This window comes from Ranitomeya variabilis, chromosome 1 (genome assembly GCF_051348905.1).
Source record: "Ranitomeya variabilis isolate aRanVar5 chromosome 1, aRanVar5.hap1, whole genome shotgun sequence".
NCBI classification, from domain to species: Eukaryota; Metazoa; Chordata; class Amphibia; order Anura; family Dendrobatidae; genus Ranitomeya; species Ranitomeya variabilis.
Genome location: NC_135232.1, coordinates 771277672 through 771305574, shown reverse-complemented (window position 1 = coordinate 771305574; position 27903 = coordinate 771277672). Strand labels below are relative to the sequence as shown.

General features: G+C 47.9%; 87 pseudogenes; all 87 read right to left on the bottom strand.

The window, feature by feature from the left end:
- Positions 1–205: 205 nt before the first annotated feature.
- LOC143797875 (5S ribosomal RNA) lies at positions 206–324 on the bottom strand (annotated as a pseudogene).
- Positions 325–401: 77 nt separating this feature from the next.
- Positions 402–520, bottom strand: LOC143800679 (5S ribosomal RNA; annotated as a pseudogene).
- Positions 521–766: 246 nt separating this feature from the next.
- Positions 767–885, bottom strand: LOC143798401 (5S ribosomal RNA; annotated as a pseudogene).
- Positions 886–962: 77 nt separating this feature from the next.
- Positions 963–1081, bottom strand: LOC143800244 (5S ribosomal RNA; annotated as a pseudogene).
- Positions 1082–1332: 251 nt separating this feature from the next.
- Positions 1333–1451, bottom strand: LOC143798000 (5S ribosomal RNA; annotated as a pseudogene).
- Positions 1452–1528: 77 nt separating this feature from the next.
- LOC143800243 (5S ribosomal RNA) lies at positions 1529–1647 on the bottom strand (annotated as a pseudogene).
- A 251-nt stretch (positions 1648–1898) lies between these two features.
- LOC143797873 (5S ribosomal RNA) lies at positions 1899–2017 on the bottom strand (annotated as a pseudogene).
- A 77-nt stretch (positions 2018–2094) lies between these two features.
- On the bottom strand, positions 2095–2213 carry LOC143800242 (5S ribosomal RNA; annotated as a pseudogene).
- A 259-nt stretch (positions 2214–2472) lies between these two features.
- Positions 2473–2591, bottom strand: LOC143797872 (5S ribosomal RNA; annotated as a pseudogene).
- Positions 2592–2668: 77 nt separating this feature from the next.
- LOC143800678 (5S ribosomal RNA) lies at positions 2669–2787 on the bottom strand (annotated as a pseudogene).
- A 246-nt stretch (positions 2788–3033) lies between these two features.
- LOC143798400 (5S ribosomal RNA) lies at positions 3034–3152 on the bottom strand (annotated as a pseudogene).
- Positions 3153–3229: 77 nt separating this feature from the next.
- On the bottom strand, positions 3230–3348 carry LOC143800241 (5S ribosomal RNA; annotated as a pseudogene).
- Positions 3349–3598: 250 nt separating this feature from the next.
- Positions 3599–3717, bottom strand: LOC143797871 (5S ribosomal RNA; annotated as a pseudogene).
- A 454-nt stretch (positions 3718–4171) lies between these two features.
- LOC143797870 (5S ribosomal RNA) lies at positions 4172–4290 on the bottom strand (annotated as a pseudogene).
- A 77-nt stretch (positions 4291–4367) lies between these two features.
- LOC143800240 (5S ribosomal RNA) lies at positions 4368–4486 on the bottom strand (annotated as a pseudogene).
- Positions 4487–4743: 257 nt separating this feature from the next.
- Positions 4744–4862, bottom strand: LOC143797868 (5S ribosomal RNA; annotated as a pseudogene).
- Positions 4863–5305: 443 nt separating this feature from the next.
- On the bottom strand, positions 5306–5424 carry LOC143798399 (5S ribosomal RNA; annotated as a pseudogene).
- Positions 5425–5501: 77 nt separating this feature from the next.
- On the bottom strand, positions 5502–5620 carry LOC143800239 (5S ribosomal RNA; annotated as a pseudogene).
- A 257-nt stretch (positions 5621–5877) lies between these two features.
- On the bottom strand, positions 5878–5996 carry LOC143797867 (5S ribosomal RNA; annotated as a pseudogene).
- A 639-nt stretch (positions 5997–6635) lies between these two features.
- LOC143800238 (5S ribosomal RNA) lies at positions 6636–6754 on the bottom strand (annotated as a pseudogene).
- A 251-nt stretch (positions 6755–7005) lies between these two features.
- LOC143798714 (5S ribosomal RNA) lies at positions 7006–7124 on the bottom strand (annotated as a pseudogene).
- Positions 7125–7201: 77 nt separating this feature from the next.
- On the bottom strand, positions 7202–7320 carry LOC143800237 (5S ribosomal RNA; annotated as a pseudogene).
- A 259-nt stretch (positions 7321–7579) lies between these two features.
- Positions 7580–7698, bottom strand: LOC143797866 (5S ribosomal RNA; annotated as a pseudogene).
- A 76-nt stretch (positions 7699–7774) lies between these two features.
- On the bottom strand, positions 7775–7893 carry LOC143800677 (5S ribosomal RNA; annotated as a pseudogene).
- Positions 7894–8139: 246 nt separating this feature from the next.
- LOC143798398 (5S ribosomal RNA) lies at positions 8140–8258 on the bottom strand (annotated as a pseudogene).
- Positions 8259–8335: 77 nt separating this feature from the next.
- LOC143800235 (5S ribosomal RNA) lies at positions 8336–8454 on the bottom strand (annotated as a pseudogene).
- Positions 8455–8705: 251 nt separating this feature from the next.
- Positions 8706–8824, bottom strand: LOC143797999 (5S ribosomal RNA; annotated as a pseudogene).
- Positions 8825–8901: 77 nt separating this feature from the next.
- LOC143800233 (5S ribosomal RNA) lies at positions 8902–9020 on the bottom strand (annotated as a pseudogene).
- Positions 9021–9277: 257 nt separating this feature from the next.
- LOC143797865 (5S ribosomal RNA) lies at positions 9278–9396 on the bottom strand (annotated as a pseudogene).
- Positions 9397–9473: 77 nt separating this feature from the next.
- On the bottom strand, positions 9474–9592 carry LOC143800675 (5S ribosomal RNA; annotated as a pseudogene).
- A 246-nt stretch (positions 9593–9838) lies between these two features.
- Positions 9839–9957, bottom strand: LOC143798397 (5S ribosomal RNA; annotated as a pseudogene).
- A 77-nt stretch (positions 9958–10034) lies between these two features.
- Positions 10035–10153, bottom strand: LOC143800232 (5S ribosomal RNA; annotated as a pseudogene).
- A 251-nt stretch (positions 10154–10404) lies between these two features.
- Positions 10405–10523, bottom strand: LOC143797998 (5S ribosomal RNA; annotated as a pseudogene).
- A 77-nt stretch (positions 10524–10600) lies between these two features.
- On the bottom strand, positions 10601–10719 carry LOC143800231 (5S ribosomal RNA; annotated as a pseudogene).
- A 251-nt stretch (positions 10720–10970) lies between these two features.
- On the bottom strand, positions 10971–11089 carry LOC143797864 (5S ribosomal RNA; annotated as a pseudogene).
- Positions 11090–11166: 77 nt separating this feature from the next.
- On the bottom strand, positions 11167–11285 carry LOC143800230 (5S ribosomal RNA; annotated as a pseudogene).
- A 260-nt stretch (positions 11286–11545) lies between these two features.
- LOC143797863 (5S ribosomal RNA) lies at positions 11546–11664 on the bottom strand (annotated as a pseudogene).
- Positions 11665–11741: 77 nt separating this feature from the next.
- Positions 11742–11860, bottom strand: LOC143800674 (5S ribosomal RNA; annotated as a pseudogene).
- A 246-nt stretch (positions 11861–12106) lies between these two features.
- On the bottom strand, positions 12107–12225 carry LOC143798396 (5S ribosomal RNA; annotated as a pseudogene).
- Positions 12226–12302: 77 nt separating this feature from the next.
- Positions 12303–12421, bottom strand: LOC143800229 (5S ribosomal RNA; annotated as a pseudogene).
- Positions 12422–12671: 250 nt separating this feature from the next.
- On the bottom strand, positions 12672–12790 carry LOC143797861 (5S ribosomal RNA; annotated as a pseudogene).
- Positions 12791–13244: 454 nt separating this feature from the next.
- LOC143797860 (5S ribosomal RNA) lies at positions 13245–13363 on the bottom strand (annotated as a pseudogene).
- A 77-nt stretch (positions 13364–13440) lies between these two features.
- LOC143800228 (5S ribosomal RNA) lies at positions 13441–13559 on the bottom strand (annotated as a pseudogene).
- Positions 13560–13816: 257 nt separating this feature from the next.
- Positions 13817–13935, bottom strand: LOC143797859 (5S ribosomal RNA; annotated as a pseudogene).
- A 443-nt stretch (positions 13936–14378) lies between these two features.
- Positions 14379–14497, bottom strand: LOC143798394 (5S ribosomal RNA; annotated as a pseudogene).
- A 77-nt stretch (positions 14498–14574) lies between these two features.
- Positions 14575–14693, bottom strand: LOC143800227 (5S ribosomal RNA; annotated as a pseudogene).
- Positions 14694–14950: 257 nt separating this feature from the next.
- Positions 14951–15069, bottom strand: LOC143797858 (5S ribosomal RNA; annotated as a pseudogene).
- Positions 15070–15708: 639 nt separating this feature from the next.
- On the bottom strand, positions 15709–15827 carry LOC143800226 (5S ribosomal RNA; annotated as a pseudogene).
- Positions 15828–16078: 251 nt separating this feature from the next.
- On the bottom strand, positions 16079–16197 carry LOC143798712 (5S ribosomal RNA; annotated as a pseudogene).
- Positions 16198–16274: 77 nt separating this feature from the next.
- Positions 16275–16393, bottom strand: LOC143800224 (5S ribosomal RNA; annotated as a pseudogene).
- Positions 16394–16651: 258 nt separating this feature from the next.
- On the bottom strand, positions 16652–16770 carry LOC143797857 (5S ribosomal RNA; annotated as a pseudogene).
- Positions 16771–16846: 76 nt separating this feature from the next.
- Positions 16847–16965, bottom strand: LOC143800673 (5S ribosomal RNA; annotated as a pseudogene).
- A 246-nt stretch (positions 16966–17211) lies between these two features.
- On the bottom strand, positions 17212–17330 carry LOC143798393 (5S ribosomal RNA; annotated as a pseudogene).
- A 77-nt stretch (positions 17331–17407) lies between these two features.
- On the bottom strand, positions 17408–17526 carry LOC143800223 (5S ribosomal RNA; annotated as a pseudogene).
- Positions 17527–17777: 251 nt separating this feature from the next.
- On the bottom strand, positions 17778–17896 carry LOC143797996 (5S ribosomal RNA; annotated as a pseudogene).
- A 77-nt stretch (positions 17897–17973) lies between these two features.
- LOC143800221 (5S ribosomal RNA) lies at positions 17974–18092 on the bottom strand (annotated as a pseudogene).
- Positions 18093–18349: 257 nt separating this feature from the next.
- On the bottom strand, positions 18350–18468 carry LOC143797856 (5S ribosomal RNA; annotated as a pseudogene).
- A 77-nt stretch (positions 18469–18545) lies between these two features.
- On the bottom strand, positions 18546–18664 carry LOC143800672 (5S ribosomal RNA; annotated as a pseudogene).
- A 246-nt stretch (positions 18665–18910) lies between these two features.
- On the bottom strand, positions 18911–19029 carry LOC143798392 (5S ribosomal RNA; annotated as a pseudogene).
- Positions 19030–19106: 77 nt separating this feature from the next.
- Positions 19107–19225, bottom strand: LOC143800220 (5S ribosomal RNA; annotated as a pseudogene).
- A 251-nt stretch (positions 19226–19476) lies between these two features.
- On the bottom strand, positions 19477–19595 carry LOC143797995 (5S ribosomal RNA; annotated as a pseudogene).
- A 77-nt stretch (positions 19596–19672) lies between these two features.
- LOC143800219 (5S ribosomal RNA) lies at positions 19673–19791 on the bottom strand (annotated as a pseudogene).
- A 251-nt stretch (positions 19792–20042) lies between these two features.
- LOC143797855 (5S ribosomal RNA) lies at positions 20043–20161 on the bottom strand (annotated as a pseudogene).
- Positions 20162–20238: 77 nt separating this feature from the next.
- On the bottom strand, positions 20239–20357 carry LOC143800218 (5S ribosomal RNA; annotated as a pseudogene).
- Positions 20358–20617: 260 nt separating this feature from the next.
- LOC143797854 (5S ribosomal RNA) lies at positions 20618–20736 on the bottom strand (annotated as a pseudogene).
- Positions 20737–20813: 77 nt separating this feature from the next.
- Positions 20814–20932, bottom strand: LOC143800671 (5S ribosomal RNA; annotated as a pseudogene).
- A 246-nt stretch (positions 20933–21178) lies between these two features.
- Positions 21179–21297, bottom strand: LOC143798391 (5S ribosomal RNA; annotated as a pseudogene).
- A 77-nt stretch (positions 21298–21374) lies between these two features.
- Positions 21375–21493, bottom strand: LOC143800217 (5S ribosomal RNA; annotated as a pseudogene).
- Positions 21494–21743: 250 nt separating this feature from the next.
- On the bottom strand, positions 21744–21862 carry LOC143797852 (5S ribosomal RNA; annotated as a pseudogene).
- Positions 21863–22316: 454 nt separating this feature from the next.
- Positions 22317–22435, bottom strand: LOC143797851 (5S ribosomal RNA; annotated as a pseudogene).
- Positions 22436–22512: 77 nt separating this feature from the next.
- Positions 22513–22631, bottom strand: LOC143800216 (5S ribosomal RNA; annotated as a pseudogene).
- A 257-nt stretch (positions 22632–22888) lies between these two features.
- Positions 22889–23007, bottom strand: LOC143797849 (5S ribosomal RNA; annotated as a pseudogene).
- A 443-nt stretch (positions 23008–23450) lies between these two features.
- On the bottom strand, positions 23451–23569 carry LOC143798390 (5S ribosomal RNA; annotated as a pseudogene).
- Positions 23570–23646: 77 nt separating this feature from the next.
- On the bottom strand, positions 23647–23765 carry LOC143800215 (5S ribosomal RNA; annotated as a pseudogene).
- Positions 23766–24022: 257 nt separating this feature from the next.
- Positions 24023–24141, bottom strand: LOC143797848 (5S ribosomal RNA; annotated as a pseudogene).
- Positions 24142–24584: 443 nt separating this feature from the next.
- On the bottom strand, positions 24585–24703 carry LOC143798388 (5S ribosomal RNA; annotated as a pseudogene).
- A 77-nt stretch (positions 24704–24780) lies between these two features.
- LOC143800214 (5S ribosomal RNA) lies at positions 24781–24899 on the bottom strand (annotated as a pseudogene).
- Positions 24900–25149: 250 nt separating this feature from the next.
- Positions 25150–25268, bottom strand: LOC143798711 (5S ribosomal RNA; annotated as a pseudogene).
- A 77-nt stretch (positions 25269–25345) lies between these two features.
- On the bottom strand, positions 25346–25464 carry LOC143800213 (5S ribosomal RNA; annotated as a pseudogene).
- A 259-nt stretch (positions 25465–25723) lies between these two features.
- On the bottom strand, positions 25724–25842 carry LOC143797847 (5S ribosomal RNA; annotated as a pseudogene).
- A 76-nt stretch (positions 25843–25918) lies between these two features.
- LOC143800669 (5S ribosomal RNA) lies at positions 25919–26037 on the bottom strand (annotated as a pseudogene).
- A 246-nt stretch (positions 26038–26283) lies between these two features.
- LOC143798387 (5S ribosomal RNA) lies at positions 26284–26402 on the bottom strand (annotated as a pseudogene).
- A 77-nt stretch (positions 26403–26479) lies between these two features.
- Positions 26480–26598, bottom strand: LOC143800212 (5S ribosomal RNA; annotated as a pseudogene).
- Positions 26599–26849: 251 nt separating this feature from the next.
- LOC143797846 (5S ribosomal RNA) lies at positions 26850–26968 on the bottom strand (annotated as a pseudogene).
- A 77-nt stretch (positions 26969–27045) lies between these two features.
- Positions 27046–27164, bottom strand: LOC143800210 (5S ribosomal RNA; annotated as a pseudogene).
- Positions 27165–27420: 256 nt separating this feature from the next.
- LOC143797845 (5S ribosomal RNA) lies at positions 27421–27539 on the bottom strand (annotated as a pseudogene).
- A 77-nt stretch (positions 27540–27616) lies between these two features.
- LOC143800668 (5S ribosomal RNA) lies at positions 27617–27735 on the bottom strand (annotated as a pseudogene).
- Positions 27736–27903: the final 168 nt, after the last annotated feature.

The following is a 27903-nucleotide window of genomic DNA, read 5'->3' as shown; positions in this document are numbered from 1 at the left end:
AAGCTTTGATAAACCCCCCCCCCAAAAAAAAAAAAAAAAAAGAAAAAAGAAACTTGCCCAGCCTCAAGCTGCTTAGCATTTGCGATCTGACCAGAGCTGGCACATTCAGCTTAGAGTGGCCAATGACAGATTGTTCAAACCAGTGCGGCTCTTTTCAAGAGGAATACAATCGTCAGGGAAAGCTTGGATCAAAACGAAAAAACCAAGTCAACGGTACCAGGGATTCCCAGCCAGTCTCCCATGCTGGTACTTGCCTAGCCTCAAGCTGCTTAGCATTTGCGATCTGACGAGGGCAGGCACATTCAGCTTAGTGTGGCCATTGACCGATTGCTTTCGCGTCTGCTAGTCTTTTCAAGATGAAAACAATCGTAAGGGAAAGCTTTGAGAAAAAAAAAATAGCAAGTCAACGGTACCGGGGATTCCCAGCCAGTCTCCCATGCCGGTACTTGCCCAGCCTCAAGCTGCTTAGCGTTTGCGATCTGACGAGGGCAGGCACATGCAGCTTAGAGTGGCCATTGACGGAAAACTAGCACCACAGCGGGTCTTTTCAAGAGATATAAAATTGTAAGGGAAAGCTTTGCTAAACCCCCCCCCCCAAAAAAAAAAAAAGAAACTTGCCCAGCCTCAAGCTGCTTAGCATTTGCGATCTGACCAGAGCTGGCACATTCAGCTTAGAGTGGCCAATGACAAATTGTTCACACCAGTGCGGCTCTTTTCAAGAGGAATACAATCGTTAGGGAAAGCTTGGATCAAAACGAAAAAACCAAGTCAACGGTACCAGGGATTCCCAGCCAGTCTCCCATGCTGGTACTTGCCTAGCCCCAAGCTGCTTAGCATTTGCGATCTGACGAGGGCAGGCACATTCAGCTTAGTGTGGCCATTGACCGATTGCTTTCGCGTCTGCTAGTCTTTTCAAGATGAAAACAATCGTAAGGGAAAGCTTTGAGAAAAACAAAATAGCAAGTCAACGGTACCGGGGATTCCCAGCCAGTCTCCCATGCCGGTACTTGCCCAGCCTCAAGCTGCTTAGCGTTTGCGATCTGACGAGGGCAGGCACATTCAGCTTAGAGTGGCCATTGACGGACAACTAGCACCACAGCGGGTCTTTTCAAGAGATATAAAATTGTAAGGGAAAGCTTTGATAAACCCCCCCCCCAAAAAAAAAAAAAAAAAAAGAAACTTGCCCAGCCTCAAGCTGCTTAGCATTTGCGATCTGACCAGAGCTGGCACATTCAGCTTAGAGTGGCCAATGACAGATTGTTCAAACCAGTGCGGCTCTTTTCAAGAGGAATACAATCGTCAGGGAAAGCTTGGATCAAAACGAAAAAACCAAGTCAACGGTACCAGGGATTCCCAGCCAGTCTCCCATGGTGGTACTTGCCTAGCCTCAAGCTGCTTAGCATTTGCGATCTGACGAGGGCAGGCACATTCAGCTTAGTGTGGCCATTGACCGATTGCTTTCGTGTCTGCTAGTCTTTTCAAGATGAAAACAATCGTAAGGGAAAGCTTTGAGAAAAACAAAATAGCAAGTCAACGGTACCGGGGATTCCCAGCCAGTCTCCCATGCCGGTACTTGCCCAGCCTCAAGCTGCTTAGCGTTTGCGATCTGACGAGGGCAGGCACATTCAGCTTAGAGTGGCCATTGACGGACAACTAGCACCACAGCGGGTCTTTTCAAGAGATATAAAATTGTAAGGGAAAGCTTTGATAAACCCCCCCCCCAAAAAAAAAAAAAAAAAAAGAAACTTGCCCAGCCTCAAGCTGCTTAGCATTTGCGATCTAACCAGAGCTGGCACATTCAGCTTAGAGTGGCCAATGACAGATTGTTCACACCAGTGCGGCTCTTTTCAAGAGGAATACAATCGTCAGGGAAAGCTTGGATCAAAACGAAAAAACCAAGTCAACGGTACCAGGGATTCCCAGCCAGTCTCCCATGCTGGTACTTGCCTAGCCTCAAGCTGCTTAGCATTTGCGATCTGACGAGGGCAGGCACATTCAGCTTAGTGTGGCCATTGACCGATTGCTTTCGCGCCTGCTAGTCTTTTCAAGATGAAAACAATCGTAAGGGAAAGCTTTGAGAAAAACAAAATAGCAAGTCAACGGTACCGGGGATTCCCAGCCAGTCTCCCATGCCGGTACTTGCCCAGCCTCAAGCTGCTTAGCGTTTGCGATCTGACGAGGGCAGGCACATTCAGCTTAGAGTGGCCATTGACGGACAACTAGCACCACAGCGGGTCTTTTCAAGAGATATAAAATTGTAAGGGAAAGCTTTGATAAACCCCCCCCCCCCAAAAAAAAAAAAAAAAAAGAAAAAAGAAACTTGCCCAGCCTCAAGCTGCTTAGCATTTGCGATCTGACCAGAGCTGGCACATTCAGCTTAGAGTGGCCAATGACAGATTGTTCAAACCAGTGCGGCTCTTTTCAAGAGGAATACAATCGTCAGGGAAAGCTTGGATCAAAACGAAAAAACCAAGTCAACGGTACCAGGGATTCCCAGCCAGTCTCCCATGCTGGTACTTGCCTAGCCTCAAGCTGCTTAGCATTTGCGATCTGACGAGGGCAGGCACATTCAGCTTAGTGTGGCCATTGACCGATTGCTTTCGCGTCTGCTAGTCTTTTCAAGATGAAAACAATCGTAAGGGAAAGCTTTGAGAAAAAAAAAATAGCAAGTCAACGGTACCGGGGATTCCCAGCCAGTCTCCCATGCCGGTACTTGCCCAGCCTCAAGCTGCTTAGCGTTTGCGATCTGACGAGGGCAGGCACATGCAGCTTAGAGTGGCCATTGACGGAAAACTAGCACCACAGCGGGTCTTTTCAAGAGATATAAAATTGTAAGGGAAAGCTTTGATAAACCCCCCCCCCAAAAAAAAAAAAAAGAAACTTGCCCAGCCTCAAGCTGCTTAGCATTTGCGATCTGACCAGAGCTGGCACATTCAGCTTAGAGTGGCCAATGACAAATTGTTCACACCAGTGCGGCTCTTTTCAAGAGGAATACAATCGTTAGGGAAAGCTTGGATCAAAACGAAAAAACCAAGTCAACGGTACCAGGGATTCCCAGCCAGTCTCCCATGCTGGTACTTGCCTAGCCCCAAGCTGCTTAGCATTTGCGATCTGACGAGGGCAGGCACATTCAGCTTAGTGTGGCCATTGACCGATTGCTTTCGCGTCTGCTAGTCTTTTCAAGATGAAAACAATCGTAAGGGAAAGCTTTGAGAAAAACAAAATAGCAAGTCAACGGTACCGGGGATTCCCAGCCAGTCTCCCATGCCGGTACTTGCCCAGCCTCAAGCTGCTTAGCGTTTGCGATCTGACGAGGGCAGGCACATTCAGCTTAGAGTGGCCATTGACGGACAACTAGCACCACAGCGGGTCTTTTCAAGAGATATAAAATTGTAAGGGAAAGCTTTGATAAACCCCCCCCCCCAAAAAAAAAAAAAAAAAGAAACTTGCCCAGCCTCAAGCTGCTTAGCATTTGCGATCTAACCAGAGCTGGCACATTCAGCTTAGAGTGGCCAATGACAGATTGTTCACACCAGTGCGGCTCTTTTCAAGAGGAATACAATCGTCAGGGAAAGCTTGGATCAAAACGAAAAAACCAAGTCAACGGTACCAGGGATTCCCAGCCAGTCTCCCATGCTGGTACTTGCCTAGCCTCAAGCTGCTTAGCATTTGCGATCTGACGAGGGCAGGCACATTCAGCTTAGTGTGGCCATTGACCGATTTCTTTCGCGTCTGCTAGTCTTTTCAAGATGAAAACAATCGTAAGGGAAAGCTTTGAGAAAAACAAAATAGCAAGTCAACGGTACCGGGGATTCCCAGCCAGTCTCCCATGCCGGTACTTGCCCAGCCTCAAGCTGCTTAGCGTTTGCGATTTGACGAGGGCAGGCACATTCAGCTTAGAGTGGCCATTGACGGACAACTAGCACCACAGCGGGTCTTTTCAAGAGATATAAAATTGTAAGGGAAAGCTTTGATAAACCCCCCCCCCCAAAAAAAAAAAAAAAAAAGAAAAAAGAAACTTGCCCAGCCTCAAGCTGCTTAGCATTTGCGATCTGACCAGAGCTGGCACATTCAGCTTAGAGTGGCCAATGACAGATTGTTCAAACCAGTGCGGCTCTTTTCAAGAGGAATACAATCGTCAGGGAAAGCTTGGATCAAAACGAAAAAACCAAGTCAACGGTACCAGGGATTCCCAGCCAGTCTCCCATGCTGGTACTTGCCTAGCCTCAAGCTGCTTAGCATTTGCGATCTGACGAGGGCAGGCACATTCAGCTTAGTGTGGCCATTGACCGATTGCTTTCGCGTCTGCTAGTCTTTTCAAGATGAAAACAATCGTAAGGGAAAGCTTTGAGAAAAACAAAATAGCAAGTCAACGGTACCGGGGATTCCCAGCCAGTCTCCCATGCCGGTACTTGCCCAGCCTCAAGCTGCTTAGCGTTTGCGATCTGACGAGGGCAGGCACATTCAGCTTAGAGTGGCCATTGACGGACAACTAGCACCACAGCGGGTCTTTTCAAGAGATATAAAATTGTAAGGCAAAGCTTTGATAAACCCCCCCCCCAAAAAAAAAAAAAAAAAAGAAAAAAGAAACTTGCCCAGCCTCAAGCTGCTTAGCATTTGCGATCTGACCAGAGCTGGCACATTCAGCTTAGAGTGGCCAATGACAGATTGTTCAAACCAGTGCGGCTCTTTTCAAGAGGAATACAATCGTCAGGGAAAGCTTGGATCAAAACGAAAAAACCAAGTCAACGGTACCAGGGATTCCCAGCCAGTCTCCCATGCTGGTACTTGCCTAGCCTCAAGCTGCTTAGCATTTGCGATCTGACGAGGGCAGGCACATTCAGCTTAGTGTGGCCATTGACCGATTGCTTTCGCGTCTGCTAGTCTTTTCAAGATGAAAACAATCGTAAGGGAAAGCTTTGAGAAAAAAAAAATAGCAAGTCAGCGGTACCGGGGATTCCCAGCCAGTCTCCCATGCCGGTACTTGCCCAGCCTCAAGCTGCTTAGCGTTTGCGATCTGACGAGGGCAGGCACATGCAGCTTAGAGTGGCCATTGACGGAAAACTAGCACCACAGCGGGTCTTTTCAAGAGATATAAAATTGTAAGGGAAAGCTTTGATAAACCCCCCCCCCCAAAAAAAAAAAAAAGAAACTTGCCCAGCCTCAAGCTGCTTAGCATTTGCGATCTGACCAGAGCTGGCACATTCAGCTTAGAGTGGCCAATGACAAATTGTTCACACCAGTGCGGCTCTTTTCAAGAGGAATACAATCGTTAGGGAAAGCTTGGATCAAAACGAAAAAACCAAGTCAACGGTACCAGGGATTCCCAGCCAGTCTCCCATGCTGGTACTTGCCTAGCCCCAAGCTGCTTAGCATTTGCGATCTGACGAGGGCAGGCACATTCAGCTTAGTGTGGCCATTGACCGATTGCTTTCGCGTCTGCTAGTCTTTTCAAGATGAAAACAATCGTAAGGGAAAGCTTTGAGAAAAACAAAATAGCAAGTCAACGGTACCGGGGATTCCCAGCCAGTCTCCCATGCCGGTACTTGCCCAGCCTCAAGCTGCTTAGCGTTTGCGATCTGACGAGGGCAGGCACATTCAGCTTAGAGTGGCCATTGACGGACAACTAGCACCACAGCGGGTCTTTTCAAGAGATATAAAATTGTAAGGCAAAGCTTTGATAAACCCCCCCCCCAAAAAAAAAAAAAAAAAAGAAAAAAGAAACTTGCCCAGCCTCAAGCTGCTTAGCATTTGCGATCTGACCAGAGCTGGCACATTCAGCTTAGAGTGGCCAATGACAGATTGTTCAAACCAGTGCGGCTCTTTTCAAGAGGAATACAATCGTCAGGGAAAGCTTGGATCAAAACGAAAAAACCAAGTCAACGGTACCAGGGATTCCCAGCCAGTCTCCCATGCTGGTACTTGCCTAGCCTCAAGCTGCTTAGCATTTGCGATCTGACGAGGGCAGGCACATTCAGCTTAGTGTGGCCATTGACCGATTGCTTTCGCGTCTGCTAGTCTTTTCAAGATGAAAACAATCGTAAGGGAAAGCTTTGAGAAAAAAAAAATAGCAAGTCAGCGGTACCGGGGATTCCCAGCCAGTCTCCCATGCCGGTACTTGCCCAGCCTCAAGCTGCTTAGCGTTTGCGATCTGACGAGGGCAGGCACATGCAGCTTAGAGTGGCCATTGACGGAAAACTAGCACCACAGCGGGTCTTTTCAAGAGATATAAAATTGTAAGGGAAAGCTTTGATAAACCCCCCCCCCCAAAAAAAAAAAAAAGAAACTTGCCCAGCCTCAAGCTGCTTAGCATTTGCGATCTGACCAGAGCTGGCACATTCAGCTTAGAGTGGCCAATGACAAATTGTTCACACCAGTGCGGCTCTTTTCAAGAGGAATACAATCGTTAGGGAAAGCTTGGATCAAAACGAAAAAACCAAGTCAACGGTACCAGGGATTCCCAGCCAGTCTCCCATGCTGGTACTTGCCTAGCACCAAGCTGCTTAGCATTTGCGATCTGACGAGGGCAGGCACATTCAGCTTAGTGTGGCCATTGACCGATTGCTTTCGCGTCTGCTAGTCTTTTCAAGATGAAAACAATCGTAAGGGAAAGCTTTGAGAAAAACAAAATAGCAAGTCAACGGTACCGGGGATTCCCAGCCAGTCTCCCATGCCGGTACTTGCCCAGCCTCAAGCTGCTTAGCGTTTGCGATCTGACGAGGGCAGGCACATTCAGCTTAGAGTGGCCATTGACGGACAACTAGCACCACAGCGGGTCTTTTCAAGAGATATAAAATTGTAAGGAAAAGCTTTGATAAACCCCCCCCCCAAAAAAAAAAAAAAAAAAAGAAACTTGCCCAGCCTCAAGCTGCTTAGCATTTGCGATCTAACCAGAGCTGGCACATTCAGCTTAGAGTGGCCAATGACAGATTGTTCACACCAGTGCGGCTCTTTTCAAGAGGAATACAATCGTCAGGGAAAGCTTGGATCAAAACGAAAAAACCAAGTCAACGGTACCAGGGATTCCCAGCCAGTCTCCCATGCTGGTACTTGCCTAGCCTCAAGCTGCTTAGCATTTGCGATCTGACGAGGGCAGGCACATTCAGCTTAATGTGGCCATTGACCGATTGTTTTCGCGCCTGCTAGTCTTTTCAAGATGAAAACAATCGTAAGGGAAAGCTTTGAGAAAAACAAAATAGCAAGTCAACGGTACCGGGGATTCCCAGCCAGTCTCCCATGCCGGTACTTGCCCAGCCTCAAGCTGCTTAGCGTTTGCGATCTGACGAGGGCAGGCACATTCAGCTTAGAGTGGCCATTGACGGACAACTAGCACCACAGCGGGTCTTTTCAAGAGATATAAAATTGTAAGGGAAAGCTTTGATAAACCCCCCCCCCCCAAAAAAAAAAAAAAAAAAGAAAAAAGAAACTTGCCCAGCCTCAAGCTGCTTAGCATTTGCGATCTGACCAGAGCTGGCACATTCAGCTTAGAGTGGCCAATGACAGATTGTTCAAACCAGTGCGGCTCTTTTCAAGAGGAATACAATCGTCAGGGAAAGCTTGGATCAAAACGAAAAAACCAAGTCAACGGTACCAGGGATTCCCAGCCAGTCTCCCATGCTGGTACTTGCCTAGCCTCAAGCTGCTTAGCATTTGCGATCTGACGAGGGCAGGCACATTCAGCTTAGTGTGGCCATTGACCGATTGCTTTCGCGTCTGCTAGTCTTTTCAAGATGAAAACAATCGTAAGGGAAAGCTTTGAGAAAAAAAAATAGCAAGTCAACGGTACCGGGGATTCCCAGCCAGTCTCCCATGCCGGTACTTGCCCAGCCTCAAGCTGCTTAGCGTTTGCGATCTGACGAGGGCAGGCACATGCAGCTTAGAGTGGCCATTGACGGAAAACTAGCACCACAGCGGGTCTTTTCAAGAGATATAAAATTGTAAGGGAAAGCTTTGATAAACCCCCCCCCCCAAAAAAAAAAAAAGAAACTTGCCCAGCCTCAAGCTGCTTAGCATTTGCGATCTGACCAGAGCTGGCACATTCAGCTTAGAGTGGCCAATGACAAATTGTTCACACCAGTGCGGCTCTTTTCAAGAGGAATACAATCGTTAGGGAAAGCTTGGATCAAAACGAAAAAACCAAGTCAACGGTACCAGGGATTCCCAGCCAGTCTCCCATGCTGGTACTTGCCTAGCCCCAAGCTGCTTAGCATTTGCGATCTGACGAGGGCAGGCACATTCAGCTTAGTGTGGCCATTGACCGATTGCTTTCGCGTCTGCTAGTCTTTTCAAGATGAAAACAATCGTAAGGGAAAGCTTTGAGAAAAACAAAATAGCAAGTCAACGGTACCGGGGATTCCCAGCCAGTCTCCCATGCCGGTACTTGCCCAGCCTCAAGCTGCTTAGCGTTTGCGATCTGACGAGGGCAGGCACATTCAGCTTAGAGTGGCCATTGACGGACAACTAGCACCACAGCGGGTCTTTTCAAGAGATATAAAATTGTAAGGGAAAGCTTTGATAAACCCCCCCCCCAAAAAAAAAAAAAAAAAAAGAAACTTGCCCAGCCTCAAGCTGCTTAGCATTTGCGATCTGACCAGAGCTGGCACATTCAGCTTAGAGTGGCCAATGACAGATTGTTCAAACCAGTGCGGCTCTTTTCAAGAGGAATACAATCGTCAGGGAAAGCTTGGATCAAAACGAAAAAACCAAGTCAACGGTACCAGGGATTCCCAGCCAGTCTCCCATGGTGGTACTTGCCTAGCCTCAAGCTGCTTAGCATTTGCGATCTGACGAGGGCAGGCACATTCAGCTTAGTGTGGCCATTGACCGATTGCTTTCGTGTCTGCTAGTCTTTTCAAGATGAAAACAATCGTAAGGGAAAGCTTTGAGAAAAACAAAATAGCAAGTCAACGGTACCGGGGATTCCCAGCCAGTCTCCCATGCCGGTACTTGCCCAGCCTCAAGCTGCTTAGCGTTTGCGATCTGACGAGGGCAGGCACATTCAGCTTAGAGTGGCCATTGACGGACAACTAGCACCACAGCGGGTCTTTTCAAGAGATATAAAATTGTAAGGGAAAGCTTTGATAAACCCCCCCCCCAAAAAAAAAAAAAAAAAAGAAAAAAGAAACTTGCCCAGCCTCAAGCTGCTTAGCATTTGCGATCTGACCAGAGCTGGCACATTCAGCTTAGAGTGGCCAATGACAGATTGTTCAAACCAGTGCGGCTCTTTTCAAGAGGAATACAATCGTCAGGGAAAGCTTGGATCAAAACGAAAAAACCAAGTCAACGGTACCAGGGATTCCCAGCCAGTCTCCCATGCTGGTACTTGCCTAGCCTCAAGCTGCTTAGCATTTGCGATCTGACGAGGGCAGGCACATTCAGCTTAGTGTGGCCATTGACCGATTGCTTTCGCGTCTGCTAGTCTTTTCAAGATGAAAACAATCGTAAGGGAAAGCTTTGAGAAAAAAAAAATAGCAAGTCAACGGTACCGGGGATTCCCAGCCAGTCTCCCATGCCGGTACTTGCCCAGCCTCAAGCTGCTTAGCGTTTGCGATCTGACGAGGGCAGGCACATGCAGCTTAGAGTGGCCATTGACGGAAAACTAGCACCACAGCGGGTCTTTTCAAGAGATATAAAATTGTAAGGGAAAGCTTTGCTAAACCCCCCCCCCCAAAAAAAAAAAAAGAAACTTGCCCAGCCTCAAGCTGCTTAGCATTTGCGATCTGACCAGAGCTGGCACATTCAGCTTAGAGTGGCCAATGACAAATTGTTCACACCAGTGCGGCTCTTTTCAAGAGGAATACAATCGTTAGGGAAAGCTTGGATCAAAACGAAAAAACCAAGTCAACGGTACCAGGGATTCCCAGCCAGTCTCCCATGCTGGTACTTGCCTAGCCCCAAGCTGCTTAGCATTTGCGATCTGACGAGGGCAGGCACATTCAGCTTAGTGTGGCCATTGACCGATTGCTTTCGCGTCTGCTAGTCTTTTCAAGATGAAAACAATCGTAAGGGAAAGCTTTGAGAAAAACAAAATAGCAAGTCAACGGTACCGGGGATTCCCAGCCAGTCTCCCATGCCGGTACTTGCCCAGCCTCAAGCTGCTTAGCGTTTGCGATCTGACGAGGGCAGGCACATTCAGCTTAGAGTGGCCATTGACGGACAACTAGCACCACAGCGGGTCTTTTCAAGAGATATAAAATTGTAAGGGAAAGCTTTGATAAACCCCCCCCCCAAAAAAAAAAAAAAAAAAAGAAACTTGCCCAGCCTCAAGCTGCTTAGCATTTGCGATCTGACCAGAGCTGGCACATTCAGCTTAGAGTGGCCAATGACAGATTGTTCAAACCAGTGCGGCTCTTTTCAAGAGGAATACAATCGTCAGGGAAAGCTTGGATCAAAACGAAAAAACCAAGTCAACGGTACCAGGGATTCCCAGCCAGTCTCCCATGGTGGTACTTGCCTAGCCTCAAGCTGCTTAGCATTTGCGATCTGACGAGGGCAGGCACATTCAGCTTAGTGTGGCCATTGACCGATTGCTTTCGTGTCTGCTAGTCTTTTCAAGATGAAAACAATCGTAAGGGAAAGCTTTGAGAAAAACAAAATAGCAAGTCAACGGTACCGGGGATTCCCAGCCAGTCTCCCATGCCGGTACTTGCCCAGCCTCAAGCTGCTTAGCGTTTGCGATCTGACGAGGGCAGGCACATTCAGCTTAGAGTGGCCATTGACGGACAACTAGCACCACAGCGGGTCTTTTCAAGAGATATAAAATTGTAAGGGAAAGCTTTGATAAACCCCCCCCCCAAAAAAAAAAAAAAAAAAAGAAACTTGCCCAGCCTCAAGCTGCTTAGCATTTGCGATCTAACCAGAGCTGGCACATTCAGCTTAGAGTGGCCAATGACAGATTGTTCACACCAGTGCGGCTCTTTTCAAGAGGAATACAATCGTCAGGGAAAGCTTGGATCAAAACGAAAAAACCAAGTCAACGGTACCAGGGATTCCCAGCCAGTCTCCCATGCTGGTACTTGCCTAGCCTCAAGCTGCTTAGCATTTGCGATCTGACGAGGGCAGGCACATTCAGCTTAGTGTGGCCATTGACCGATTGCTTTCGCGCCTGCTAGTCTTTTCAAGATGAAAACAATCGTAAGGGAAAGCTTTGAGAAAAACAAAATAGCAAGTCAACGGTACCGGGGATTCCCAGCCAGTCTCCCATGCCGGTACTTGCCCAGCCTCAAGCTGCTTAGCGTTTGCGATCTGACGAGGGCAGGCACATTCAGCTTAGAGTGGCCATTGACGGACAACTAGCACCACAGCGGGTCTTTTCAAGAGATATAAAATTGTAAGGGAAAGCTTTGATAAAACCCCCCCCCCCCAAAAAAAAAAAAAAAAAAGAAAAAAGAAACTTGCCCAGCCTCAAGCTGCTTAGCATTTGCGATCTGACCAGAGCTGGCACATTCAGCTTAGAGTGGCCAATGACAGATTGTTCAAACCAGTGCGGCTCTTTTCAAGAGGAATACAATCGTCAGGGAAAGCTTGGATCAAAACGAAAAAACCAAGTCAACGGTACCAGGGATTCCCAGCCAGTCTCCCATGCTGGTACTTGCCTAGCCTCAAGCTGCTTAGCATTTGCGATCTGACGAGGGCAGGCACATTCAGCTTAGTGTGGCCATTGACCGATTGCTTTCGCGTCTGCTAGTCTTTTCAAGATGAAAACAATCGTAAGGGAAAGCTTTGAGAAAAAAAAAATAGCAAGTCAACGGTACCGGGGATTCCCAGCCAGTCTCCCATGCCGGTACTTGCCCAGCCTCAAGCTGCTTAGCGTTTGCGATCTGACGAGGGCAGGCACATGCAGCTTAGAGTGGCCATTGACGGAAAACTAGCACCACAGCGGGTCTTTTCAAGAGATATAAAATTGTAAGGGAAAGCTTTGATAAACCCCCCCCCCAAAAAAAAAAAAAAGAAACTTGCCCAGCCTCAAGCTGCTTAGCATTTGCGATCTGACCAGAGCTGGCACATTCAGCTTAGAGTGGCCAATGACAAATTGTTCACACCAGTGCGGCTCTTTTCAAGAGGAATACAATCGTTAGGGAAAGCTTGGATCAAAACGAAAAAACCAAGTCAACGGTACCAGGGATTCCCAGCCAGTCTCCCATGCTGGTACTTGCCTAGCCCCAAGCTGCTTAGCATTTGCGATCTGACGAGGGCAGGCACATTCAGCTTAGTGTGGCCATTGACCGATTGCTTTCGCGTCTGCTAGTCTTTTCAAGATGAAAACAATCGTAAGGGAAAGCTTTGAGAAAAACAAAATAGCAAGTCAACGGTACCGGGGATTCCCAGCCAGTCTCCCATGCCGGTACTTGCCCAGCCTCAAGCTGCTTAGCGTTTGCGATCTGACGAGGGCAGGCACATTCAGCTTAGAGTGGCCATTGACGGACAACTAGCACCACAGCGGGTCTTTTCAAGAGATATAAAATTGTAAGGGAAAGCTTTGATAAACCCCCCCCCCCAAAAAAAAAAAAAAAAAGAAACTTGCCCAGCCTCAAGCTGCTTAGCATTTGCGATCTAACCAGAGCTGGCACATTCAGCTTAGAGTGGCCAATGACAGATTGTTCACACCAGTGCGGCTCTTTTCAAGAGGAATACAATCGTCAGGGAAAGCTTGGATCAAAACGAAAAAACCAAGTCAACGGTACCAGGGATTCCCAGCCAGTCTCCCATGCTGGTACTTGCCTAGCCTCAAGCTGCTTAGCATTTGCGATCTGACGAGGGCAGGCACATTCAGCTTAGTGTGGCCATTGACCGATTTCTTTCGCGTCTGCTAGTCTTTTCAAGATGAAAACAATCGTAAGGGAAAGCTTTGAGAAAAACAAAATAGCAAGTCAACGGTACCGGGGATTCCCAGCCAGTCTCCCATGCCGGTACTTGCCCAGCCTCAAGCTGCTTAGCGTTTGCGATTTGACGAGGGCAGGCACATTCAGCTTAGAGTGGCCATTGACGGACAACTAGCACCACAGCGGGTCTTTTCAAGAGATATAAAATTGTAAGGGAAAGCTTTGATAAACCCCCCCCCCCAAAAAAAAAAAAAAAAAAGAAAAAAGAAACTTGCCCAGCCTCAAGCTGCTTAGCATTTGCGATCTGACCAGAGCTGGCACATTCAGCTTAGAGTGGCCAATGACAGATTGTTCAAACCAGTGCGGCTCTTTTCAAGAGGAATACAATCGTCAGGGAAAGCTTGGATCAAAACGAAAAAACCAAGTCAACGGTACCAGGGATTCCCAGCCAGTCTCCCATGCTGGTACTTGCCTAGCCTCAAGCTGCTTAGCATTTGCGATCTGACGAGGGCAGGCACATTCAGCTTAGTGTGGCCATTGACCGATTGCTTTCGCGTCTGCTAGTCTTTTCAAGATGAAAACAATCGTAAGGGAAAGCTTTGAGAAAAACAAAATAGCAAGTCAACGGTACCGGGGATTCCCAGCCAGTCTCCCATGCCGGTACTTGCCCAGCCTCAAGCTGCTTAGCGTTTGCGATCTGACGAGGGCAGGCACATTCAGCTTAGAGTGGCCATTGACGGACAACTAGCACCACAGCGGGTCTTTTCAAGAGATATAAAATTGTAAGGCAAAGCTTTGATAAACCCCCCCCCCAAAAAAAAAAAAAAAAAAGAAAAAAGAAACTTGCCCAGCCTCAAGCTGCTTAGCATTTGCGATCTGACCAGAGCTGGCACATTCAGCTTAGAGTGGCCAATGACAGATTGTTCAAACCAGTGCGGCTCTTTTCAAGAGGAATACAATCGTCAGGGAAAGCTTGGATCAAAACGAAAAAACCAAGTCAACGGTACCAGGGATTCCCAGCCAGTCTCCCATGCTGGTACTTGCCTAGCCTCAAGCTGCTTAGCATTTGCGATCTGACGAGGGCAGGCACATTCAGCTTAGTGTGGCCATTGACCGATTGCTTTCGCGTCTGCTAGTCTTTTCAAGATGAAAACAATCGTAAGGGAAAGCTTTGAGAAAAAAAAAATAGCAAGTCAGCGGTACCGGGGATTCCCAGCCAGTCTCCCATGCCGGTACTTGCCCAGCCTCAAGCTGCTTAGCGTTTGCGATCTGACGAGGGCAGGCACATGCAGCTTAGAGTGGCCATTGACGGAAAACTAGCACCACAGCGGGTCTTTTCAAGAGATATAAAATTGTAAGGGAAAGCTTTGATAAACCCCCCCCCCCAAAAAAAAAAAAAAGAAACTTGCCCAGCCTCAAGCTGCTTAGCATTTGCGATCTGACCAGAGCTGGCACATTCAGCTTAGAGTGGCCAATGACAAATTGTTCACACCAGTGCGGCTCTTTTCAAGAGGAATACAATCGTTAGGGAAAGCTTGGATCAAAACGAAAAAACCAAGTCAACGGTACCAGGGATTCCCAGCCAGTCTCCCATGCTGGTACTTGCCTAGCCCCAAGCTGCTTAGCATTTGCGATCTGACGAGGGCAGGCACATTCAGCTTAGTGTGGCCATTGACCGATTGCTTTCGCGTCTGCTAGTCTTTTCAAGATGAAAACAATCGTAAGGGAAAGCTTTGAGAAAAACAAAATAGCAAGTCAACGGTACCGGGGATTCCCAGCCAGTCTCCCATGCCGGTACTTGCCCAGCCTCAAGCTGCTTAGCGTTTGCGATCTGACGAGGGCAGGCACATTCAGCTTAGAGTGGCCATTGACGGACAACTAGCACCACAGCGGGTCTTTTCAAGAGATATAAAATTGTAAGGCAAAGCTTTGATAAACCCCCCCCCCAAAAAAAAAAAAAAAAAAGAAAAAAGAAACTTGCCCAGCCTCAAGCTGCTTAGCATTTGCGATCTGACCAGAGCTGGCACATTCAGCTTAGAGTGGCCAATGACAGATTGTTCAAACCAGTGCGGCTCTTTTCAAGAGGAATACAATCGTCAGGGAAAGCTTGGATCAAAACGAAAAAACCAAGTCAACGGTACCAGGGATTCCCAGCCAGTCTCCCATGCTGGTACTTGCCTAGCCTCAAGCTGCTTAGCATTTGCGATCTGACGAGGGCAGGCACATTCAGCTTAGTGTGGCCATTGACCGATTGCTTTCGCGTCTGCTAGTCTTTTCAAGATGAAAACAATCGTAAGGGAAAGCTTTGAGAAAAAAAAAATAGCAAGTCAGCGGTACCGGGGATTCCCAGCCAGTCTCCCATGCCGGTACTTGCCCAGCCTCAAGCTGCTTAGCGTTTGCGATCTGACGAGGGCAGGCACATGCAGCTTAGAGTGGCCATTGACGGAAAACTAGCACCACAGCGGGTCTTTTCAAGAGATATAAAATTGTAAGGGAAAGCTTTGATAAACCCCCCCCCCCAAAAAAAAAAAAAAGAAACTTGCCCAGCCTCAAGCTGCTTAGCATTTGCGATCTGACCAGAGCTGGCACATTCAGCTTAGAGTGGCCAATGACAAATTGTTCACACCAGTGCGGCTCTTTTCAAGAGGAATACAATCGTTAGGGAAAGCTTGGATCAAAACGAAAAAACCAAGTCAACGGTACCAGGGATTCCCAGCCAGTCTCCCATGCTGGTACTTGCCTAGCACCAAGCTGCTTAGCATTTGCGATCTGACGAGGGCAGGCACATTCAGCTTAGTGTGGCCATTGACCGATTGCTTTCGCGTCTGCTAGTCTTTTCAAGATGAAAACAATCGTAAGGGAAAGCTTTGAGAAAAACAAAATAGCAAGTCAACGGTACCGGGGATTCCCAGCCAGTCTCCCATGCCGGTACTTGCCCAGCCTCAAGCTGCTTAGCGTTTGCGATCTGACGAGGGCAGGCACATTCAGCTTAGAGTGGCCATTGACGGACAACTAGCACCACAGCGGGTCTTTTCAAGAGATATAAAATTGTAAGGAAAAGCTTTGATAAACCCCCCCCCCAAAAAAAAAAAAAAAAAAAGAAACTTGCCCAGCCTCAAGCTGCTTAGCATTTGCGATCTAACCAGAGCTGGCACATTCAGCTTAGAGTGGCCAATGACAGATTGTTCACACCAGTGCGGCTCTTTTCAAGAGGAATACAATCGTCAGGGAAAGCTTGGATCAAAACGAAAAAACCAAGTCAACGGTACCAGGGATTCCCAGCCAGTCTCCCATGCTGGTACTTGCCTAGCCTCAAGCTGCTTAGCATTTGCGATCTGACGAGGGCAGGCACATTCAGCTTAATGTGGCCATTGACCGATTGTTTTCGCGCCTGCTAGTCTTTTCAAGATGAAAACAATCGTAAGGGAAAGCTTTGAGAAAAACAAAATAGCAAGTCAACGGTACCGGGGATTCCCAGCCAGTCTCCCATGCCGGTACTTGCCCAGCCTCAAGCTGCTTAGCGTTTGCGATCTGACGAGGGCAGGCACATTCAGCTTAGAGTGGCCATTGACGGACAACTAGCACCACAGCGGGTCTTTTCAAGAGATATAAAATTGTAAGGGAAAGCTTTGATAAACCCCCCCCCCCCAAAAAAAAAAAAAAAAAGAAAAAAGAAACTTGCCCAGCCTCAAGCTGCTTAGCATTTGCGATCTGACCAGAGCTGGCACATTCAGCTTAGAGTGGCCAATGACAGATTGTTCAAACCAGTGCGGCTCTTTTCAAGAGGAATACAATCGTCAGGGAAAGCTTGGATCAAAACGAAAAAACCAAGTCAACGGTACCAGGGATTCCCAGCCAGTCTCCCATGCTGGTACTTGCCTAGCCTCAAGCTGCTTAGCATTTGCGATCTGACGAGGGCAGGCACATTCAGCTTAGTGTGGCCATTGACCGATTGCTTTCGCGTCTGCTAGTCTTTTCAAGATGAAAACAATCGTAAGGGAAAGCTTTGAGAAAAAAAAATAGCAAGTCAACGGTACCGGGGATTCCCAGCCAGTCTCCCATGCCGGTACTTGCCCAGCCTCAAGCTGCTTAGCGTTTGCGATCTGACGAGGGCAGGCACATGCAGCTTAGAGTGGCCATTGACGGAAAACTAGCACCACAGCGGGTCTTTTCAAGAGATATAAAATTGTAAGGGAAAGCTTTGATAAACCCCCCCCCCAAAAAAAAAAAAAAGAAACTTGCCCAGCCTCAAGCTGCTTAGCATTTGCGATCTGACCAGAGCTGGCACATTCAGCTTAGAGTGGCCAATGACAAATTGTTCACACCAGTGCGGCTCTTTTCAAGAGGAATACAATCGTTAGGGAAAGCTTGGATCAAAACGAAAAAACCAAGTCAACGGTACCAGGGATTCCCAGCCAGTCTCCCATGCTGGTACTTGCCTAGCCCCAAGCTGCTTAGCATTTGCGATCTGACGAGGGCAGGCACATTCAGCTTAGTGTGGCCATTGACCGATTGCTTTCGCGTCTGCTAGTCTTTTCAAGATGAAAACAATCGTAAGGGAAAGCTTTGAGAAAAACAAAATAGCAAGTCAACGGTACCGGGGATTCCCAGCCAGTCTCCCATGCCGGTACTTGCCCAGCCTCAAGCTGCTTAGCGTTTGCGATCTGACGAGGGCAGGCACATTCAGCTTAGAGTGGCCATTGACGGACAACTAGCACCACAGCGGGTCTTTTCAAGAGATATAAAATTGTAAGGGAAAGCTTTGATAAACCCCCCCCCCAAAAAAAAAAAAAAAAAAAGAAACTTGCCCAGCCTCAAGCTGCTTAGCATTTGCGATCTGACCAGAGCTGGCACATTCAGCTTAGAGTGGCCAATGACAGATTGTTCAAACCAGTGCGGCTCTTTTCAAGAGGAATACAATCGTCAGGGAAAGCTTGGATCAAAACGAAAAAACCAAGTCAACGGTACCAGGGATTCCCAGCCAGTCTCCCATGGTGGTACTTGCCTAGCCTCAAGCTGCTTAGCATTTGCGATCTGACGAGGGCAGGCACATTCAGCTTAGTGTGGCCATTGACCGATTGCTTTCGTGTCTGCTAGTCTTTTCAAGATGAAAACAATCGTAAGGGAAAGCTTTGAGAAAAACAAAATAGCAAGTCAACGGTACCGGGGATTCCCAGCCAGTCTCCCATGCCGGTACTTGCCCAGCCTCAAGCTGCTTAGCGTTTGCGATCTGACGAGGGCAGGCACATTCAGCTTAGAGTGGCCATTGACGGACAACTAGCACCACAGCGGGTCTTTTCAAGAGATATAAAATTGTAAGGGAAAGCTTTGATAAACCCCCCCCCCAAAAAAAAAAAAAAAAAAGAAAAAAGAAACTTGCCCAGCCTCAAGCTGCTTAGCATTTGCGATCTGACCAGAGCTGGCACATTCAGCTTAGAGTGGCCAATGACAGATTGTTCAAACCAGTGCGGCTCTTTTCAAGAGGAATACAATCGTCAGGGAAAGCTTGGATCAAAACGAAAAAACCAAGTCAACGGTACCAGGGATTCCCAGCCAGTCTCCCATGCTGGTACTTGCCTAGCCTCAAGCTGCTTAGCATTTGCGATCTGACGAGGGCAGGCACATTCAGCTTAGTGTGGCCATTGACCGATTGCTTTCGCGTCTGCTAGTCTTTTCAAGATGAAAACAATCGTAAGGGAAAGCTTTGAGAAAAAAAAAATAGCAAGTCAACGGTACCGGGGATTCCCAGCCAGTCTCCCATGCCGGTACTTGCCCAGCCTCAAGCTGCTTAGCGTTTGCGATCTGACGAGGGCAGGCACATGCAGCTTAGAGTGGCCATTGACGGAAAACTAGCACCACAGCGGGTCTTTTCAAGAGATATAAAATTGTAAGGGAAAGCTTTGCTAAACCCCCCCCCCCAAAAAAAAAAAAAGAAACTTGCCCAGCCTCAAGCTGCTTAGCATTTGCGATCTGACCAGAGCTGGCACATTCAGCTTAGAGTGGCCAATGACAAATTGTTCACACCAGTGCGGCTCTTTTCAAGAGGAATACAATCGTTAGGGAAAGCTTGGATCAAAACGAAAAAACCAAGTCAACGGTACCAGGGATTCCCAGCCAGTCTCCCATGCTGGTACTTGCCTAGCCCCAAGCTGCTTAGCATTTGCGATCTGACGAGGGCAGGCACATTCAGCTTAGTGTGGCCATTGACCGATTGCTTTCGCGTCTGCTAGTCTTTTCAAGATGAAAACAATCGTAAGGGAAAGCTTTGAGAAAAACAAAATAGCAAGTCAACGGTACCGGGGATTCCCAGCCAGTCTCCCATGCCGGTACTTGCCCAGCCTCAAGCTGCTTAGCGTTTGCGATCTGACGAGGGCAGGCACATTCAGCTTAGAGTGGCCATTGACGGACAACTAGCACCACAGCGGGTCTTTTCAAGAGATATAAAATTGTAAGGGAAAGCTTTGATAAACCCCCCCCCCAAAAAAAAAAAAAAAAAAAGAAACTTGCCCAGCCTCAAGCTGCTTAGCATTTGCGATCTGACCAGAGCTGGCACATTCAGCTTAGAGTGGCCAATGACAGATTGTTCAAACCAGTGCGGCTCTTTTCAAGAGGAATACAATCGTCAGGGAAAGCTTGGATCAAAACGAAAAAACCAAGTCAACGGTACCAGGGATTCCCAGCCAGTCTCCCATGGTGGTACTTGCCTAGCCTCAAGCTGCTTAGCATTTGCGATCTGACGAGGGCAGGCACATTCAGCTTAGTGTGGCCATTGACCGATTGCTTTCGTGTCTGCTAGTCTTTTCAAGATGAAAACAATCGTAAGGGAAAGCTTTGAGAAAAACAAAATAGCAAGTCAACGGTACCGGGGATTCCCAGCCAGTCTCCCATGCCGGTACTTGCCCAGCCTCAAGCTGCTTAGCGTTTGCGATCTGACGAGGGCAGGCACATTCAGCTTAGAGTGGCCATTGACGGACAACTAGCACCACAGCGGGTCTTTTCAAGAGATATAAAATTGTAAGGGAAAGCTTTGATAAACCCCCCCCCCAAAAAAAAAAAAAAAAAAAGAAACTTGCCCAGCCTCAAGCTGCTTAGCATTTGCGATCTAACCAGAGCTGGCACATTCAGCTTAGAGTGGCCAATGACAGATTGTTCACACCAGTGCGGCTCTTTTCAAGAGGAATACAATCGTCAGGGAAAGCTTGGATCAAAACGAAAAAACCAAGTCAACGGTACCAGGGATTCCCAGCCAGTCTCCCATGCTGGTACTTGCCTAGCCTCAAGCTGCTTAGCATTTGCGATCTGACGAGGGCAGGCACATTCAGCTTAGTGTGGCCATTGACCGATTGCTTTCGCGCCTGCTAGTCTTTTCAAGATGAAAACAATCGTAAGGGAAAGCTTTGAGAAAAACAAAATAGCAAGTCAACGGTACCGGGGATTCCCAGCCAGTCTCCCATGCCGGTACTTGCCCAGCCTCAAGCTGCTTAGCGTTTGCGATCTGACGAGGGCAGGCACATTCAGCTTAGAGTGGCCATTGACGGACAACTAGCACCACAGCGGGTCTTTTCAAGAGATATAAAATTGTAAGGGAAAGCTTTGATAAACCCCCCCCCCCCCAAAAAAAAAAAAAAAAAAGAAAAAAGAAACTTGCCCAGCCTCAAGCTGCTTAGCATTTGCGATCTGACCAGAGCTGGCACATTCAGCTTAGAGTGGCCAATGACAGATTGTTCAAACCAGTGCGGCTCTTTTCAAGAGGAATACAATCGTCAGGGAAAGCTTGGATCAAAACGAAAAAACCAAGTCAACGGTACCAGGGATTCCCAGCCAGTCTCCCATGCTGGTACTTGCCTAGCCTCAAGCTGCTTAGCATTTGCGATCTGACGAGGGCAGGCACATTCAGCTTAGTGTGGCCATTGACCGATTGCTTTCGCGTCTGCTAGTCTTTTCAAGATGAAAACAATCGTAAGGGAAAGCTTTGAGAAAAAAAAAATAGCAAGTCAACGGTACCGGGGATTCCCAGCCAGTCTCCCATGCCGGTACTTGCCCAGCCTCAAGCTGCTTAGCGTTTGCGATCTGACGAGGGCAGGCACATGCAGCTTAGAGTGGCCATTGACGGAAAACTAGCACCACAGCGGGTCTTTTCAAGAGATATAAAATTGTAAGGGAAAGCTTTGATAAACCCCCCCCCCAAAAAAAAAAAAAAGAAACTTGCCCAGCCTCAAGCTGCTTAGCATTTGCGATCTGACCAGAGCTGGCACATTCAGCTTAGAGTGGCCAATGACAAATTGTTCACACCAGTGCGGCTCTTTTCAAGAGGAATACAATCGTTAGGGAAAGCTTGGATCAAAACGAAAAAACCAAGTCAACGGTACCAGGGATTCCCAGCCAGTCTCCCATGCTGGTACTTGCCTAGCCCCAAGCTGCTTAGCATTTGCGATCTGACGAGGGCAGGCACATTCAGCTTAGTGTGGCCATTGACCGATTGCTTTCGCGTCTGCTAGTCTTTTCAAGATGAAAACAATCGTAAGGGAAAGCTTTGAGAAAAACAAAATAGCAAGTCAACGGTACCGGGGATTCCCAGCCAGTCTCCCATGCCGGTACTTGCCCAGCCTCAAGCTGCTTAGCGTTTGCGATCTGACGAGGGCAGGCACATTCAGCTTAGAGTGGCCATTGACGGACAACTAGCACCACAGCGGGTCTTTTCAAGAGATATAAAATTGTAAGGGAAAGCTTTGATAAACCCCCCCCCCCAAAAAAAAAAAAAAAAAGAAACTTGCCCAGCCTCAAGCTGCTTAGCATTTGCGATCTAACCAGAGCTGGCACATTCAGCTTAGAGTGGCCAATGACAGATTGTTCACACCAGTGCGGCTCTTTTCAAGAGGAATACAATCGTCAGGGAAAGCTTGGATCAAAACGAAAAAACCAAGTCAACGGTACCAGGGATTCCCAGCCAGTCTCCCATGCTGGTACTTGCCTAGCCTCAAGCTGCTTAGCATTTGCGATCTGACGAGGGCAGGCACATTCAGCTTAGTGTGGCCATTGACCGATTTCTTTCGCGTCTGCTAGTCTTTTCAAGATGAAAACAATCGTAAGGGAAAGCTTTGAGAAAAACAAAATAGCAAGTCAACGGTACCGGGGATTCCCAGCCAGTCTCCCATGCCGGTACTTGCCCAGCCTCAAGCTGCTTAGCGTTTGCGATTTGACGAGGGCAGGCACATTCAGCTTAGAGTGGCCATTGACGGACAACTAGCACCACAGCGGGTCTTTTCAAGAGATATAAAATTGTAAGGGAAAGCTTTGATAAACCCCCCCCCCCAAAAAAAAAAAAAAAAAAGAAAAAAGAAACTTGCCCAGCCTCAAGCTGCTTAGCATTTGCGATCTGACCAGAGCTGGCACATTCAGCTTAGAGTGGCCAATGACAGATTGTTCAAACCAGTGCGGCTCTTTTCAAGAGGAATACAATCGTCAGGGAAAGCTTGGATCAAAACGAAAAAACCAAGTCAACGGTACCAGGGATTCCCAGCCAGTCTCCCATGCTGGTACTTGCCTAGCCTCAAGCTGCTTAGCATTTGCGATCTGACGAGGGCAGGCACATTCAGCTTAGTGTGGCCATTGACCGATTGCTTTCGCGTCTGCTAGTCTTTTCAAGATGAAAACAATCGTAAGGGAAAGCTTTGAGAAAAACAAAATAGCAAGTCAACGGTACCGGGGATTCCCAGCCAGTCTCCCATGCCGGTACTTGCCCAGCCTCAAGCTGCTTAGCGTTTGCGATCTGACGAGGGCAGGCACATTCAGCTTAGAGTGGCCATTGACGGACAACTAGCACCACAGCGGGTCTTTTCAAGAGATATAAAATTGTAAGGCAAAGCTTTGATAAACCCCCCCCCCAAAAAAAAAAAAAAAAAAGAAAAAAGAAACTTGCCCAGCCTCAAGCTGCTTAGCATTTGCGATCTGACCAGAGCTGGCACATTCAGCTTAGAGTGGCCAATGACAGATTGTTCAAACCAGTGCGGCTCTTTTCAAGAGGAATACAATCGTCAGGGAAAGCTTGGATCAAAACGAAAAAACCAAGTCAACGGTACCAGGGATTCCCAGCCAGTCTCCCATGCTGGTACTTGCCTAGCCTCAAGCTGCTTAGCATTTGCGATCTGACGAGGGCAGGCACATTCAGCTTAGTGTGGCCATTGACCGATTGCTTTCGCGTCTGCTAGTCTTTTCAAGATGAAAACAATCGTAAGGGAAAGCTTTGAGAAAAAAAAAATAGCAAGTCAGCGGTACCGGGGATTCCCAGCCAGTCTCCCATGCCGGTACTTGCCCAGCCTCAAGCTGCTTAGCGTTTGCGATCTGACGAGGGCAGGCACATGCAGCTTAGAGTGGCCATTGACGGAAAACTAGCACCACAGCGGGTCTTTTCAAGAGATATAAAATTGTAAGGGAAAGCTTTGATAAACCCCCCCCCCCAAAAAAAAAAAAAAGAAACTTGCCCAGCCTCAAGCTGCTTAGCATTTGCGATCTGACCAGAGCTGGCACATTCAGCTTAGAGTGGCCAATGACAAATTGTTCACACCAGTGCGGCTCTTTTCAAGAGGAATACAATCGTTAGGGAAAGCTTGGATCAAAACGAAAAAACCAAGTCAACGGTACCAGGGATTCCCAGCCAGTCTCCCATGCTGGTACTTGCCTAGCCCCAAGCTGCTTAGCATTTGCGATCTGACGAGGGCAGGCACATTCAGCTTAGTGTGGCCATTGACCGATTGCTTTCGCGTCTGCTAGTCTTTTCAAGATGAAAACAATCGTAAGGGAAAGCTTTGAGAAAAACAAAATAGCAAGTCAACGGTACCGGGGATTCCCAGCCAGTCTCCCATGCCGGTACTTGCCCAGCCTCAAGCTGCTTAGCGTTTGCGATCTGACGAGGGCAGGCACATTCAGCTTAGAGTGGCCATTGACGGACAACTAGCACCACAGCGGGTCTTTTCAAGAGATATAAAATTGTAAGGCAAAGCTTTGATAAACCCCCCCCCCAAAAAAAAAAAAAAAAAAGAAAAAAGAAACTTGCCCAGCCTCAAGCTGCTTAGCATTTGCGATCTGACCAGAGCTGGCACATTCAGCTTAGAGTGGCCAATGACAGATTGTTCAAACCAGTGCGGCTCTTTTCAAGAGGAATACAATCGTCAGGGAAAGCTTGGATCAAAACGAAAAAACCAAGTCAACGGTACCAGGGATTCCCAGCCAGTCTCCCATGCTGGTACTTGCCTAGCCTCAAGCTGCTTAGCATTTGCGATCTGACGAGGGCAGGCACATTCAGCTTAGTGTGGCCATTGACCGATTGCTTTCGCGTCTGCTAGTCTTTTCAAGATGAAAACAATCGTAAGGGAAAGCTTTGAGAAAAAAAAAATAGCAAGTCAGCGGTACCGGGGATTCCCAGCCAGTCTCCCATGCCGGTACTTGCCCAGCCTCAAGCTGCTTAGCGTTTGCGATCTGACGAGGGCAGGCACATGCAGCTTAGAGTGGCCATTGACGGAAAACTAGCACCACAGCGGGTCTTTTCAAGAGATATAAAATTGTAAGGGAAAGCTTTGATAAACCCCCCCCCCCAAAAAAAAAAAAAAGAAACTTGCCCAGCCTCAAGCTGCTTAGCATTTGCGATCTGACCAGAGCTGGCACATTCAGCTTAGAGTGGCCAATGACAAATTGTTCACACCAGTGCGGCTCTTTTCAAGAGGAATACAATCGTTAGGGAAAGCTTGGATCAAAACGAAAAAACCAAGTCAACGGTACCAGGGATTCCCAGCCAGTCTCCCATGCTGGTACTTGCCTAGCCCCAAGCTGCTTAGCATTTGCGATCTGACGAGGGCAGGCACATTCAGCTTAGTGTGGCCATTGACCGATTGCTTTCGCGTCTGCTAGTCTTTTCAAGATGAAAACAATCGTAAGGGAAAGCTTTGAGAAAAACAAAATAGCAAGTCAACGGTACCGGGGATTCCCAGCCAGTCTCCCATGCCGGTACTTGCCCAGCCTCAAGCTGCTTAGCGTTTGCGATCTGACGAGGGCAGGCACATTCAGCTTAGAGTGGCCATTGACGGACAACTAGCACCACAGCGGGTCTTTTCAAGAGATATAAAATTGTAAGGAAAAGCTTTGATAAACCCCCCCCCCAAAAAAAAAAAAAAAAAAGAAACTTGCCCAGCCTCAAGCTGCTTAGCATTTGCGATCTAACCAGAGCTGGCACATTCAGCTTAGAGTGGCCAATGACAGATTGTTCACACCAGTGCGGCTCTTTTCAAGAGGAATACAATCGTCAGGGAAAGCTTGGATCAAAACGAAAAAACCAAGTCAACGGTACCAGGGATTCCCAGCCAGTCTCCCATGCTGGTACTTGCCTAGCCTCAAGCTGCTTAGCATTTGCGATCTGACGAGGGCAGGCACATTCAGCTTAATGTGGCCATTGACCGATTGTTTTCGCGCCTGCTAGTCTTTTCAAGATGAAAACAATCGTAAGGGAAAGCTTTGAGAAAAACAAAATAGCAAGTCAACGGTACCGGGGATTCCCAGCCAGTCTCCCATGCCGGTACTTGCCCAGCCTCAAGCTGCTTAGCGTTTGCGATCTGACGAGGGCAGGCACATTCAGCTTAGAGTGGCCATTGACGGACAACTAGCACCACAGCGGGTCTTTTCAAGAGATATAAAATTGTAAGGGAAAGCTTTGATAAACCCCCCCCCCCCAAAAAAAAAAAAAAAAAAGAAAAAAGAAACTTGCCCAGCCTCAAGCTGCTTAGCATTTGCGATCTGACCAGAGCTGGCACATTCAGCTTAGAGTGGCCAATGACAGATTGTTCAAACCAGTGCGGCTCTTTTCAAGAGGAATACAATCGTCAGGGAAAGCTTGGATCAAAACGAAAAAACCAAGTCAACGGTACCAGGGATTCCCAGCCAGTCTCCCATGCTGGTACTTGCCTAGCCTCAAGCTGCTTAGCATTTGCGATCTGACGAGGGCAGGCACATTCAGCTTAGTGTGGCCATTGACCGATTGCTTTCGCGTCTGCTAGTCTTTTCAAGATGAAAACAATCGTAAGGGAAAGCTTTGAGAAAAAAAAATAGCAAGTCAACGGTACCGGGGATTCCCAGCCAGTCTCCCATGCCGGTACTTGCCCAGCCTCAAGCTGCTTAGCGTTTGCGATCTGACGAGGGCAGGCACATGCAGCTTAGAGTGGCCATTGACGGAAAACTAGCACCACAGCGGGTCTTTTCAAGAGATATAAAATTGTAAGGGAAAGCTTTGATAAACCCCCCCCCCAAAAAAAAAAAAAAGAAACTTGCCCAGCCTCAAGCTGCTTAGCATTTGCGATCTGACCAGAGCTGGCACATTCAGCTTAGAGTGGCCAATGACAAATTGTTCACACCAGTGCGGCTCTTTTCAAGAGGAATACAATCGTTAGGGAAAGCTTGGATCAAAACGAAAAAACCAAGTCAACGGTACCAGGGATTCCCAGCCAGTCTCCCATGCTGGTACTTGCCTAGCCCCAAGCTGCTTAGCATTTGCGATCTGACGAGGGCAGGCACATTCAGCTTAGTGTGGCCATTGACCGATTGCTTTCGCGTCTGCTAGTCTTTTCAAGATGAAAACAATCGTAAGGGAAAGCTTTGAGAAAAACAAAATAGCAAGTCAACGGTACCGGGGATTCCCAGCCAGTCTCCCATGCCGGTACTTGCCCAGCCTCAAGCTGCTTAGCGTTTGCGATCTGACGAGGGCAGGCACATTCAGCTTAGAGTGGCCATTGACGGACAACTAGCACCACAGCGGGTCTTTTCAAGAGATATAAAATTGTAAGGGAAAGCTTTGATAAACCCCCCCCCCAAAAAAAAAAAAAAAAAAAGAAACTTGCCCAGCCTCAAGCTGCTTAGCATTTGCGATCTGACCAGAGCTGGCACATTCAGCTTAGAGTGGCCAATGACAGATTGTTCAAACCAGTGCGGCTCTTTTCAAGAGGAATACAATCGTCAGGGAAAGCTTGGATCAAAACGAAAAAACCAAGTCAACGGTACCAGGGATTCCCAGCCAGTCTCCCATGCTGGTACTTGCCTAGCCTCAAGCTGCTTAGCATTTGCGATCTGACGAGGGCAGGCACATTCAGCTTAGTGTGGCCATTGACCGATTGCTTTCGTGTCTGCTAGTCTTTTCAAGATGAAAACAATCGTAAGGGAAAGCTTTGAGAAAAACAAAATAGCAAGTCAACGGTACCGGGGATTCCCAGCCAGTCTCCCATGCCGGTACTTGCCCAGCCTCAAGCTGCTTAGCGTTTGCGATCTGACGAGGGCAGGCACATTCAGCTTAGAGTGGCCATTGACGGACAACTAGCACCACAGCGGGTCTTTTCAAGAGATATAAAATTGTAAGGGAAAGCTTTGATAAACCCCCCCCCCAAAAAAAAAAAAAAAAAGAAAAAAGAAACTTGCCCAGCCTCAAGCTGCTTAGCATTTGCGATCTGACCAGAGCTGGCACATTCAGCTTAGAGTGGCCAATGACAGATTGTTCAAACCAGTGCGGCTCTTTTCAAGAGGAATACAATCGTCAGGGAAAGCTTGGATCAAAACGAAAAAACCAAGTCAACGGTACCAGGGATTCCCAGCCAGTCTCCCATGCTGGTACTTGCCTAGCCTCAAGCTGCTTAGCATTTGCGATCTGACGAGGGCAGGCACATTCAGCTTAGTGTGGCCATTGACCGATTGCTTTCGCGTCTGCTAGTCTTTTCAAGATGAAAACAATCGTAAGGGAAAGCTTTGAGAAAAAAAAAATAGCAAGTCAACGGTACCGGGGATTCCCAGCCAGTCTCCCATGCCGGTACTTGCCCAGCCTCAAGCTGCTTAGCGTTTGCGATCTGACGAGGGCAGGCACATGCAGCTTAGAGTGGCCATTGACGGAAAACTAGCACCACAGCGGGTCTTTTCAAGAGATATAAAATTGTAAGGGAAAGCTTTGATAAACCCCCCCCCCCAAAAAAAAAAAAAGAAACTTGCCCAGCCTCAAGCTGCTTAGCATTTGCGATCTGACCAGAGCTGGCACATTCAGCTTAGAGTGGCCAATGAC